A 12,110-nucleotide genomic window follows, 5' to 3' on the forward strand; every position below is an offset into this window, starting at 1 on the left:
GTTGACTGGTTGTGCTCTGGATTGGCTGGATCTTCATGATACGGCTTCAAGTTGCTGACATGAAGGACCGGGTGTATCTTCATCCAAGCGGGTAGGTCGACTTTGTATGAAGTTAGGCCATCTTTTGAGATGAATGAGACCGGACCCTCGTACTTGCGAACGAGTCTGATGTCTTTGTCCCCTCGGAATCTCAACTTTTCAGGCCTCAGCTTGATTAACACTAAGTCACCTGCTTTGAACTCCAGTGGTCTGCGCTTCTGATCTGCCCACTTCTTCATTCTTCTTGAGGCTTTTTCTAGATAAGCTCGGGCAATCTCTGTTGTTTTCTTCCAGTCTTTTGTGAAGTGAAAGGCTCGCGGGTTACGACCGCGATATTCATCCATTGTGTGGGGTAACAGTGGTTGCTGTCCATTAACAACTTCAAAAGGGCTCTTATTCGACGAAGAACTCTTTTGAGAGTTGAAACAAAATTGAGCTACATCGAGTAGTTGCGGCCAATTCTTCTGATTGGCATTCACAAAGTGGCGCAAGTACTCCTCCAACATCCTGTTGAATCTTTCTGTCTACCCATCTGTCTGCGGATGGTAGCTCGAGGAAATATTCAATTGTGACCCCAAGAGATTGAATAATTCGGACCGAAACGTCCCCGTGAATCTTCCATCTCGGTCATTGACGATGTTCTGGGGGCACTCCCCAATATTTGACAATATGTTTGAAAAATTGTCTGGCTGTCTCTTCTGCCGAACAGTACTTCGACACTAGGATGAATGTTGCATACTTCGAGAATTTATCCACGACCACCAAGATCGCACTTAAATCTCCTATCTTCGGAAGACTGGTGATAAAGTCAAGCGACACGCTCTCCCACGGTTGACTTGGGACTTGCAAGGGCTCCAACAACCCAGGTGTCTTGTTCCTATCGACCTTGTCTTGCTGGCAGACCAGACAGGTCTTGGTGTACTCCACTACATCGTCTCGCATTTGTGGCCAGTAGTATCCCTGCTTCAAGAGGGCATGGGTTCTCTGCCACCCTGGATGACCTGCCCACAGAGTGTGATGACACTCGCTTAGTAATGTCCTTCGCAAATCTCCAGCTTTTGGAACATACAAACGCCCCCCTTTAGCCCACAGAAGATCATCCTCCACCCAGAACTGGCGAGTCTTGCCTTCTTTTACGAGCTTCAGGATGGTCCTGACAACTGGGTCTTTCTCCAGGTTTTCTCTAATGCGTTCCTTGAGTGGAGTGTTCACCACGCTAGCCGACAAGCTAGCCATGATCTTTAGAGTCGCCAACTCCACTTTGCGACTCAAGGCGTCAGCTGCCTGGTTTAAGTGTCCTGCCCTATGCTCAAAACGGAAGTCGAATTCTGCCACAAACTCCTGCCATCGAGCCTGCTTAGGGGTCAGTTTTGGTTGAGTAAGGAAATGACTCACAGCTGCATTATCCGTCTTCACTACGAACTTTGACCCCAGCAAGTAATGCCTCCACACTCGCAAGCAATGTATAACTGCGAGGAGCTCCTTCTCCTGGGCAGTGTACCTCCTCTTAGCTTCAGACAGCTTGCGACTTTCGTATGCGACCGGGTGGTCCTCTTGTACTAGTACCCCTCCCAGAGCATAATCTGATGCATCTGTCTGTACTTCGAAGGGCTTGCTAATAGTTGGCAAGGCAAGAACAGGATCCTTCATCATGGCTTCTTTCAAACTCCTGAACGCTTCAGCACACTTGTCAGTCCACGCCCAAATCACACCCTTTTTCAGAAGCTCGGTCAAGGGTGTCGCCCTTCTTGAGTAGCCGTCCACAAATCGTCTATAGTAGTTGGCTAGGTCCAAGAAGGAGCGGAGTTCTTTCACATTTGTGGGGGCTTTCCATTCCTAGATTGCCCTCACCTTCTCCAGATCCATACGAATACGGACACGTTCCACCACGTGGCCTAAGAACTTGATGCTCTCCTATGAAAACGAGCATTTCTCTCGCTTCACATATAGCTGGTTCTCTCTCAACTTCTGAAACACTTGAGCCAAGTGTTCTTGATGCTCTTCAATCGTGGCGCTATAAACCACGATATCATCCAAGTACACCACCACGAACTTATCTAGATACTCGTGGAATACTTGGTTCATTAGTGTATAGAAGGTAGCAGGTGCATTTGTCAACCCAAACGGCATTACTCGAAACTCAAATGCTCCGTATCGAGTAACACACGTAGTATTTGGTTCATCCACATCTGCAATCCTCACCTGATAGTAGCCCGATCTCAAGTCCAACTTTGTGAAGTATTTGGCTCCACTTAGCTGGTCGAACAAATCAGCGATTAGAGGGATGGGGTAGGTGTTGCGAACTGTCACCTTATTGAGAGCCCTATAGTCGATGCACAGTCTCAAGCTCCCATCGTGCTTCTTTTGGAATAGCACTGGTGCTCCATATGGCGCCTTCGACGGTCTGATGAAGCCTGCCTCCAATAGCTCTTTTAATTGCTTCCTCAATTCTTCTAGCTCAGGGGGTGCCATTCTGTTTGGCGCTTTTGTTGGAGGTTTCGCTCCGGGCACCAGCTCTATCTGGTGATCAATCCCCCTCTTTGGTGGCAAGGCTTTGGGGAGTTTATCTGGCATCACATCCCCATACACCTTTAAGACCCTCGTAATTTCTAGTGGAACAATTTCTTCCACTACTTCTTCGAACATGGTGGGTACAGCTACATAAGTGGGCTCCTGCTTCCTCACACCCTTCTTGAACTGTAAAGCTGAGAGAAGCTTCACACCAGGGGGTGGTTTCACCTTTGCAGGTACCATCGAAGGAGTCTCTCCCATTATGAGTAAGCTTCGAGTGGCAGGAATTAGAATGGAACCTTTCTCGGTTAGAAAGTCCATTCCCAAAACTACATCGAAGTCGTCCATATGGACGACCACCAAGTCAGTTTGCCCCTCCCACGTGTCGATTTTCACTTTTACCCCTTTAGCCACGCCAGTTGTGGCCAAGGCTTTAGAGTTGACCGCTTTCATGCGGCCTGCATCTTTCTCCAGCTTTAGTCCCAGTCGCTTTGCTTCGAGTTCAGAGATGAAGTTGTGGGTGGCGCCAGTATCAATCATCATGCTTTTGGCAGGCTTGCCATTGATAGCGACATCCACGAACAGTAGCCCTTTCCCCAGGGCCTTCTTCCCTTTCTCGCCATGCTTCTTGAGAGCGTTCAATAGGCGGACAGTGCCCATGTGCGCGTACTCTTCTTCTTCCTCTTCTCTTTCGCCTTGTTGTTCTTGGCCGATGAGGGCATTCAGCTTTCCCCGGAATTGGCAAACTGCCGACTTGTGTGGGCCTTTACAAATCCAACAAGCTAGCGGCTTCTTCCCTGCAGCAGCACCTGTCCCACTGGAAGAATTGGACTCAGCTGTCCTCTTCTCTCCCCCACTCTTACCCTGCCAGGACTTCCCAGACTTCTTACTCCCGGCGCTACTTGAGCTGGCTGGAGGAGTAGCCCTTTTCGGCAGACTGCTCTCCGGAGTGTAGTCTGTTAAGCGTTCGACAGTAGCTTGAGCGGTGGCCAGATCAGACACCCGCTGTCTTTGAAGTTCTTGCTTGGCCCACGGTTTCAATCCCTCGAGGAAGCAGAAGAGCCTGTCCACTTCGGACATGTCTTTTATATCGAGCATCAGTCCCGAAAATCTCTTTACATATTCTCGAACTGTCCCGACTTGTTTAAGCTCTCATAACTGGCGACGAGCTATGTAAGCTACATTTTCTGGCAGAAATTGCGTCTTTAATTCCCTCTTCAGGTCCGCCCAAGATGTGATGGTACACCTGCCATTCTCTATGTCATCATACTTGGTCCTCCACCACACCTTGGCATCCCCCGACAAATACATGGTAGCCATGGCAACCTTTCCGTCTTCCGAATCGGCCCGCACGACTCTAAAGTAATGTTCCATGTCAAAGAGGAAATTCTCCAAATCCTTTGCGTCTCTGGCCCCATTATAGGGCCTCGGCTCGGGTACTTTGGCTCGGCCATACTCCATACCTATCGGCCCTGTTGCAGGGGCATTCCCAACCACTCGCATGGTCAGGTTTACCTTGGCAGATAGCTCAGCCATTTCTTCTCTGAGCACACCGACTGCCTCCCTGCAATCTTCCGTCGTGTCATTTATGGAGACTTCTTGTTCCTTTAGCATGCGCTCCACTGCCGCGATGCGCTCTTCCCACCGAGGGGAAACAGAAGTACTTGTTGGAGTGTTTCTTTTCTCCAACGCGATAATTCTGGATAGGAGAACATCATTCTCCTTTTCCAACGCAGCTATGCGATTGTTTGCATCAGACGATCCTGAGTCCTGACTTGCAGAGGAAAGATCCCTGACCCTCTCATCCAGGCCATCTAGTTCCCCTACTCGCTTCTCAAGAGCTTCGATCCTCGGAGTGTTGCTCACCATAGTGTGTCTTTGCCAAGCGCTTTCTAACTTGGCTCTGATACCAACTGTCACGGGCCGGCTATTTGGGTACTCCAACTAGACGGAACGTGCGGCACTTGCAGACTCTTCAAGCTAGCAAGTCGGCCTACAAAACACACCTACAGGCAAACAAACTCAGCGGTTAGCCACATATACATCTTGGACATGCAACGGGCGATAACGAAGTATGAGCAAGTACAAAGCAAGTCATTCCTAGGAACGTCCACACAACACAAAGCACACAACAAGGCAAGTGGCACATAATGGCCCAACGAAGGTAACAAACAAGTAACACATAAGCAACAAGGAAGCACCCAGGTGCAAGTATGGATAAATGTTATTTCATTAATATATAGCCTTGATAGGGCAAGGGAGTACACAGCTTTGGCCCCTATCTGCTGATGGCCATGGTGCTTCCCTAAGTCACCAGGTCACCTCCCCCTAAGGAGCCTTCTAGGGAAATAAAGTCTTCCCAGGAACATATATGATTTTTGTTTGGGAGACATATGCAATATTACAAAACTACCACTACCCTATCCCATGAGGTTGCTTGGTGCAAGACTTGACTAATGATCAAGCACCAAGGCATGCTCATTAACAAAATGGCCCCATGTGGGTGTGCCAAAGGGCAGCACGCCACACTGACCATCCTCTCACTGCACCACCATACTCGATACACACACAACAATGTTTTTCTATTCATTTTCATTGTTCTTCCTTCTTCTTCTTTCTCTCCCTTCTGCTCTCTATGTCCTCACTCTCATCGCCACAAGCAACAATCTTGGCCATGCAAACAAACAAACGATTCCTTCTTCTCATCATGATCAAATCTACTTGTAAAACGACAACATCTGGCTTCCTCCATCCGAAGTTGAAACTCTCATCAACATCATGGAATCCATGTCTTCTGACCAAACCTGGAATACCTCTTATCCCCACCCATGCCAACCAGACTCGTCCTGCCATGGTATAGAGTGAAAAGTGGCGAACGACAATCGTTTACATGTCTAGGCTCGACTTAGGCACTTTCCCATGTCACACTTGCAAGAAAACAACTTCTTTCCCTTCTCAAATCTCTTCCTTGCCTTATCTGAAATCTGTTTTCTTCTTCGACTGTTTCACTCTGACAAAACTCACTATTTCTGTTGCGGAAGCTACGGTCTTCAACTCCTCACTTCAACAACTCAGTATCAGGTCCAACCCAGCTCTCACTTGTTCAATCCCACCTTAGATTTCTAAACTCAAGTCCTTAAAGATCTTGACTTTACCACAGAATAATTTGTCTGGGAAAATCCCAGTTGAGATTTTTTGCTTGAAATCTTAAATGCACCTCGATTTATGCTATAATTTCTCTCTGGTGCAATTCCAAATCAGTTGGGCAATCTTAAAAGCATAGTGGGCTTTGATTTAAGCTACAATAAACTGTCAAGAACAATCCCAAACACAATTGGCCAACTGGGTCAGCTTGAAAAGCTTGATTTGAGCTGTAATTTGCTTACTGGTGGAATTCCCGATGGCATTAGGGAGATGACTGTATTGAATTTCATGGCTTTGAGTAACAACCAACTGAACAAACAATTTCCAGAGGGAATAGAAAAGTTGTAGAGCTTGCAATACTTCAATATGGATGAGAATCCCATTTTCGTACCATTGCCATTGGGACTTGGTAAGTTTGTGAAACTTCAAGAGCTCAGACTTGCTGATTCTGGGTATTTAGGGACCATACAAGAAACCTTTTCTCAGGTGAAGAACTTACACACTTTCTCTTTGCCAAACAACCGTTTGACAGGTGAAATCCCAGTTCTGTATTGAAGTTTATGATAATTGGCCTTGAATTGTATAAGGTTGTTCATTTAGTGGAAAGTAAGTAATTAATTAATTTAATGTAGTTTTGGAGAACTAACTATGATCGTCCTAGTTTGTATGGTTTATTGGTTATACATGTATTAAATATTTTGTTAGCATGGGAATGGTTTAAGTTTCAATTTGAAAACCATTAATTTTATTTTATTTTTGTAAAGTTCATGTTGGTTCATGTTAGTAAGCCATTAATTGCCTGTTTAGTCTTTAATGTTTTTAATGTAAGGGAAGCACTTGTTAACTCCATACATGATGATGACCAACAAACTTAGTGAAATAGAAACCCAAAAACAAAGGTGGAAGCTAAACTTCAGAAAGTAGATGTGTTTTGGTTCATATCAGGTGTTTGATAAGTTGTTGAAAAATAAAATTTCGGGTTGTTTGCTAAAGTTAAAAAAAATAATGTTGGTAAAGTGAGGAAAAAGTGATACTTTTGGTCGTGAAACACAGTTACAAAAGTGGAAATTGGTTAATTTGTAAAACAAGAATTAATTTTAATTAATACGAAAAGTAAAACTGTACTATAAAAAATAATTGGGATTTGCCTTAATTAAAGTTAAAGAAATACATTTTATCATAATTTAATAATTATCCTTTAATATGAACTATAAATAAAAACAATTGGGATTTTATTAATTAAAGTCAAAGAAATACATATACCAGGCATAAGATGAAGGAAAGCAATTCTCCATGGTTATGTGTCTCAAGATAGATATTTGTCATCTTTAAAAATAAAGATTATGAGGACATACTTTTAAATTTAGATAATCAAAAGGGTGGATGTGTTAATGTTATTATCAATTAATACCATATAGTAGCATTCATTCAAAAAAAAGTCAACGAGTATTATGGAATTGACCCTTGGTTGGTGGATGTTCCATGGTTCTGTGATCCCCACAAACTTTGTGTGTCTTGTGTTAGATTGATCTCCACCAAATTAGTTTCCATGCCCCTTGTACCTCCATATACATTAGGTGGTTCATCTCTACCACTCGTGCTTGGAGTTTCCCCATTGAAGTTATCAAATCCATTTATTTCCTCGTTGATATCGTCATCAATATTGTACGCTTGATTACCATCCATATCAAATTCCTGGTCATCCTCACCTTCTTGAACTTGGTCATCTTCTTCAACTTCCTCGCCTTCTTCAACCTCCTCATCTTCTTCCTCTTCTTCTCCTTCTTCGTCTTCCTCATCCTCCTCAAAATTGCTCAGCAAATTTTGGTCCTCATTTTCATTTTGCAATTTTCTCTTTTTCTGTTTACCCATTGTGCAAGTGGCTTTGTTATGACCAACTTGTCTACGTACATGTTTTGGGTCGTTGCTTCTGACCTTTGCAATGCCTTTAGTTCTTGTGATGATTGGATTTCTGACTTGGAGGGAGGTAACTGATTGGTTGATTGTGGTTGTGTCTTCTTCAACTTCTAAAGTGTTCAATGTAGCAATCAATTTTTCAATCTCTTTATGTGCCTCAAAACAACTTCTTTCACTCTTACATTCAACAGAGGCCAATTTATTGCATTATTGTATGAGTCCACCATACCTTTGATTTATTTGATAAATGGAATGTGTTTGAGGTGATGATTTGGGTTTTTTGCATTTCCACCGCCTTTGTTTTCAGCCATCTGGTTGCTATTAAGGATTTTGGAATCTCAATCATATTTAAAAATTTCATCACAGCGAATATGTGGCAGCAAGGTATTCCACAACTTTGAAATAACATACACTCACAAAAGAGGTGTGAATCAATTCGGCGGAATCTAACCATGCTCATGTACCATTTAATCCCATACTTGGTTGCAACATAAACGACTTCATGTTGCATTGTTTTTTTGTGTTTTCACTAAATAATTTCCTTCCTTAAGGATTTTTTTCTCTTATCTTCCAGAAAAGATTCCTTGTGAAAAGAGTCGCAACTTTCTTTTGAACCAATGCCATATTCGTCTTCCCTAAATGTGGCATAGTGTTGTTCGATTCATGGTCATCTTGCTGCTCTTTATATCGTTGCCACGACAAGGCCATGTCTAAGTGTCTAAAAAAGTCATTCAATTTCATTGATCCATCGACCTTTGTTTTAATGAATGTGTTCATTCCCTCACACCTCTGTGTGGTTCCCATATAACCGAAGAAGTGTCCCATAAGAAACGTCTCTGCCCAAGTTTCTTTCTTCCCATACATGGAAGTCATCCAACCATTATCTTGAAGCCCATATTTGTGGACTCATTTGTCCCATGCATCCTCAAATTGAAGCATAGGCATATAGTTTGACATTAACTTGTGAAAATCCTTCACGAAATTTCCATCTTTAACATTGGTAGAAGCATTTCAACTTATATGCAAGCTACAAAGGCGGTGAACAGTATTTGGCATAAGCGCATTTATTGCCACTCTCATTTCATTATCTCCATCTGTGATAACAGTCTTCGAAACTTGACCATGCATGCATTCTAAGAAAGAGTTCAAAACCCACAAATATGTTTCTTCCTTTTCACTGTACAAAATGACATAAGAAAATATGGTTGTCTTGAAGTTGTTGTTCACTCCAACTAAGATGAGTAACGGTTTACCATACTGGTTTGTCTTATAAGTGGTGTCAAAAGCTAGGCAATGGCCAAATTTCTCATAGTCCTATCTGCACTTACCGTCTACCCAGATCATAGACTACAACCTCTTATCTTGATCAAAAGTATACTTACAGAATAAATCTTGTTCATGATCAGACTTATGCTCCAGGTATCCAATTTCTTTGGAAGCATCTAAGTCAACCAATTCAACCTTGTCGTCCTCTGTGAACTTGTTATACAAGTCTTTCAATAGGAAAGGCACTTTCTCATACCCCCCATACTATCCAGCCATTAATGACATAATTTTACAAGTTTTAACCCACGAGTTCCTCATCGCCCTTGCGTGCTCTAGGGTAACTTCGAGTACCTCCATGTGGGATCTTAAAAAGTGGACATGGTTTTCTGTAAGCAACGAGTGAGAATGAACCGGTCGAAACTCCTTCACTATCCATCTTCCATACATATTCTATTTTTGGACGCGTAACTCTGCTTTACAACCCATTCTAGTAACTTTCTTGGGATCCCTTTTCCTATCTACCATTTTTTACCATTTCTTCCCTATGCAGAACATACCCAAGTTCGCTTTGCAATATCTCATTCTTTGCTTGTCCTTCGAATTCCTTTCCTAACACCAAATCCTATTATTGTGGAGTAGGTGTTGTAAAAAATTCAGCTATTTCCAAGTCTTCAAATGTCTTACCAACCAAGTCTTCCCTATTCATTTGAGGGGGCTCCTTTGTAATACCAAGTGCTTGTAAAATATAACCGAACCTTGCTAGTTGAACAACCAAAACAGTCATATCCTAATATTAACAATATGGGAGGGAGGGAGGGTAATATAACACGATATCTTCCGTTAAAGTATTGAAACATGGCATTGGAAGCTTAAAACCAAAAAAAATGATCTTTTATAGAAGACCTTATTATTTACAAAGATGAAATTAAACATTAATACTTTGAAAATGCTTGATATATAGTCAAATATTAAGAATAAATGGTTTTAAATTTTAAAAGGAAATACCCCAAAAAAATTGTTCTGTACTCAGCAACGATTAATATAATTTTAAATCATATGTAGAGATAAAAAAAAAATCAATAAAACTATCAAGGCAACGAGGATTGTGATGTTATATTACTTGTTACAACTCTGAACAGATAACTTCAGTTTTGTGAATTAGACACTTTAGATGAACCAATAGTAGTCAATAATATTGTTATCCCCAAAATTTCATTCAATGATGTGGCAATCAGATGGACAACTGGCAGGACATGGTCAATAAATGATACATTAATAATACATAAATGCGTTATTTAAAGAGGTGAAAATGTTGAGAATTGACCTGAGGAGTTGTGATGTGATATTACTGGTCAGGAATAAGTTTAGCCGACCGATGGTGTGCCATGCCCGACCAGTGGTGTTCCATGCCGACCAGAGTTCCATATCCGACCAGTGGTGTCTATGCCGACCAAAGGTGTGCTTTTGCCTATGCTGATCAGAGACGAGTTTGCCTATGCCGACCAGAGATGAGCTTTCCTATGCCGATCGGAGGTGTGTTTGGCGTTGTCTTGGCCGACTAGTTACTTCGGTGTGTTTGAAGTTACCATCTAAGTGACTCTTCGGCAAATCCTTAGTAACATCTTCAACCCGAATCATTCAAAACTGCCGTGGGAATATCTCAAACATCCCGGAATAATAGCTATATTGTTGTTATTTGAATTTGTTTATTATTCATTAATTGAAGTTGTTGAAACAACCAAGGACCCCGTCAAAACGGGATATTTCTCATGTACGGTCCATGAGCCTATAAATAAATGGCTCATGTAACGCCCCAAACTCCAGGGACCGTTACGGTGTGCCTTGTAAACAGTACTAAACTCGCTAATCGAGTCATTTGGCCAAAAACGTGATCTAGGTATGACTAGCGATTTAGGGGTTAAACATTTTGGTTAAGATGTAACGTTTCACTAGAATGTTTAGTATATACATTGGGATCCCGAAAATAAAGTTTCAGAGTTTATTACAGAAAATATTTACAACAGGCCGTTCTAAGCGGCAAAACAGGGTTCAACCCTAGTTCCACTTTAAACCTCGGTCGTGGCGGACGAGCAGCTGCATATGTACACATCATCACCTAAGCTCTTCAACTCAAGGATGGTCCAGCTTCCTCTTGCCTTTACCTTCACCACGTAGCACCCGTGAGCCAAAGCCCGGCAAGAAAACACAATAAAGCGTGAAATAGTCTCAACAACGATCATAATAACCATTCAGGACTATCAGTCCAAGAAAATAGGTGACAATAGCCAAAAGTCACAATAATGAGCATCGCTCCTTCTGTCCATGTGACGATAGGGTCACCAGGGCTCAACTGACAAGTGGTCCTTTCATAAGTTTGATTAGGACAGGTGCATGGTGAATGGTCACCAACATAACCTTCCTCCCGACCCTAGAGTCGTGCTATGGACAGCGTCCCTTGGCCATGTGACAAACAGTCACCGGGGTCATATACCTTGGCCATAAACATCTGGTCATAGACCAGGCAAGCGCTTATAGTTCTCATTGACCTTCCGGTCGGTCCAGCATTAATACCCCATATGAGTCATTCAATGCCGACCTCGATTAGATCTAATCTTTAATCGGCCCGGCGTTCACAACGCACTGCCACCTCTGACCCTTGGGTCGGTAAAACACGACCAGTGCTCAGCCCGTGGTGAACTTAACTAATAGGTCACAGCTTCACAGACGGATCTGACACCATTGTCAATTCTGACTAATAAGTCAGCGCCATACACAGGTAAGCCATGCCACCAAACATATATCACATGTCCAATATCAATAGACAAGGTATTTAGCATGCTTACTAAACAGATGCCAGTACAATTAGGACCATATACAACCACAGAGGCTCAAGCTCTGAACAGTATCATACCCAGTATACAAAGCATGTCCTAATCATATGTTTCTCAAGCATCATATGCAGTATATCCAGCAATCCAACATGCACCAATAACAGCCATGCATGTCACGTTTAATAGTCAACCAGCATGCATCAAGAATAGCCATGCGTGCCACACATAATAATCAACCGACATGCATCAATAACAACCATGCATGTCATACTCAATAATCAACCAACATGCATCATAATAGCCATGCATGTCACATATACACAGGGTGCAGTTTTCCTTACCTCAAAGTCGAGCTAGAACGATTAGAGGAATGACCCTTGAGAATGACCAGCTTTTAGTCCC

At 42.7% G+C, this 12,110-nt stretch overlaps 1 pseudogene; it reads left to right on the forward strand.

Annotated features, from left to right (window-relative positions):
* Positions 1-5,277: 5,277 nt before the first annotated feature.
* LOC133812969 (receptor like protein 29-like) lies at positions 5,278-6,442 on the forward strand (annotated as a pseudogene).
* The last annotated feature ends 5,668 nt before the right edge of the window (positions 6,443-12,110 follow it).

This window comes from Humulus lupulus, chromosome 1 (genome assembly GCF_963169125.1).
Source record: "Humulus lupulus chromosome 1, drHumLupu1.1, whole genome shotgun sequence".
In the NCBI taxonomy this organism is placed as follows: domain Eukaryota; kingdom Viridiplantae; phylum Streptophyta; class Magnoliopsida; order Rosales; family Cannabaceae; genus Humulus; species Humulus lupulus.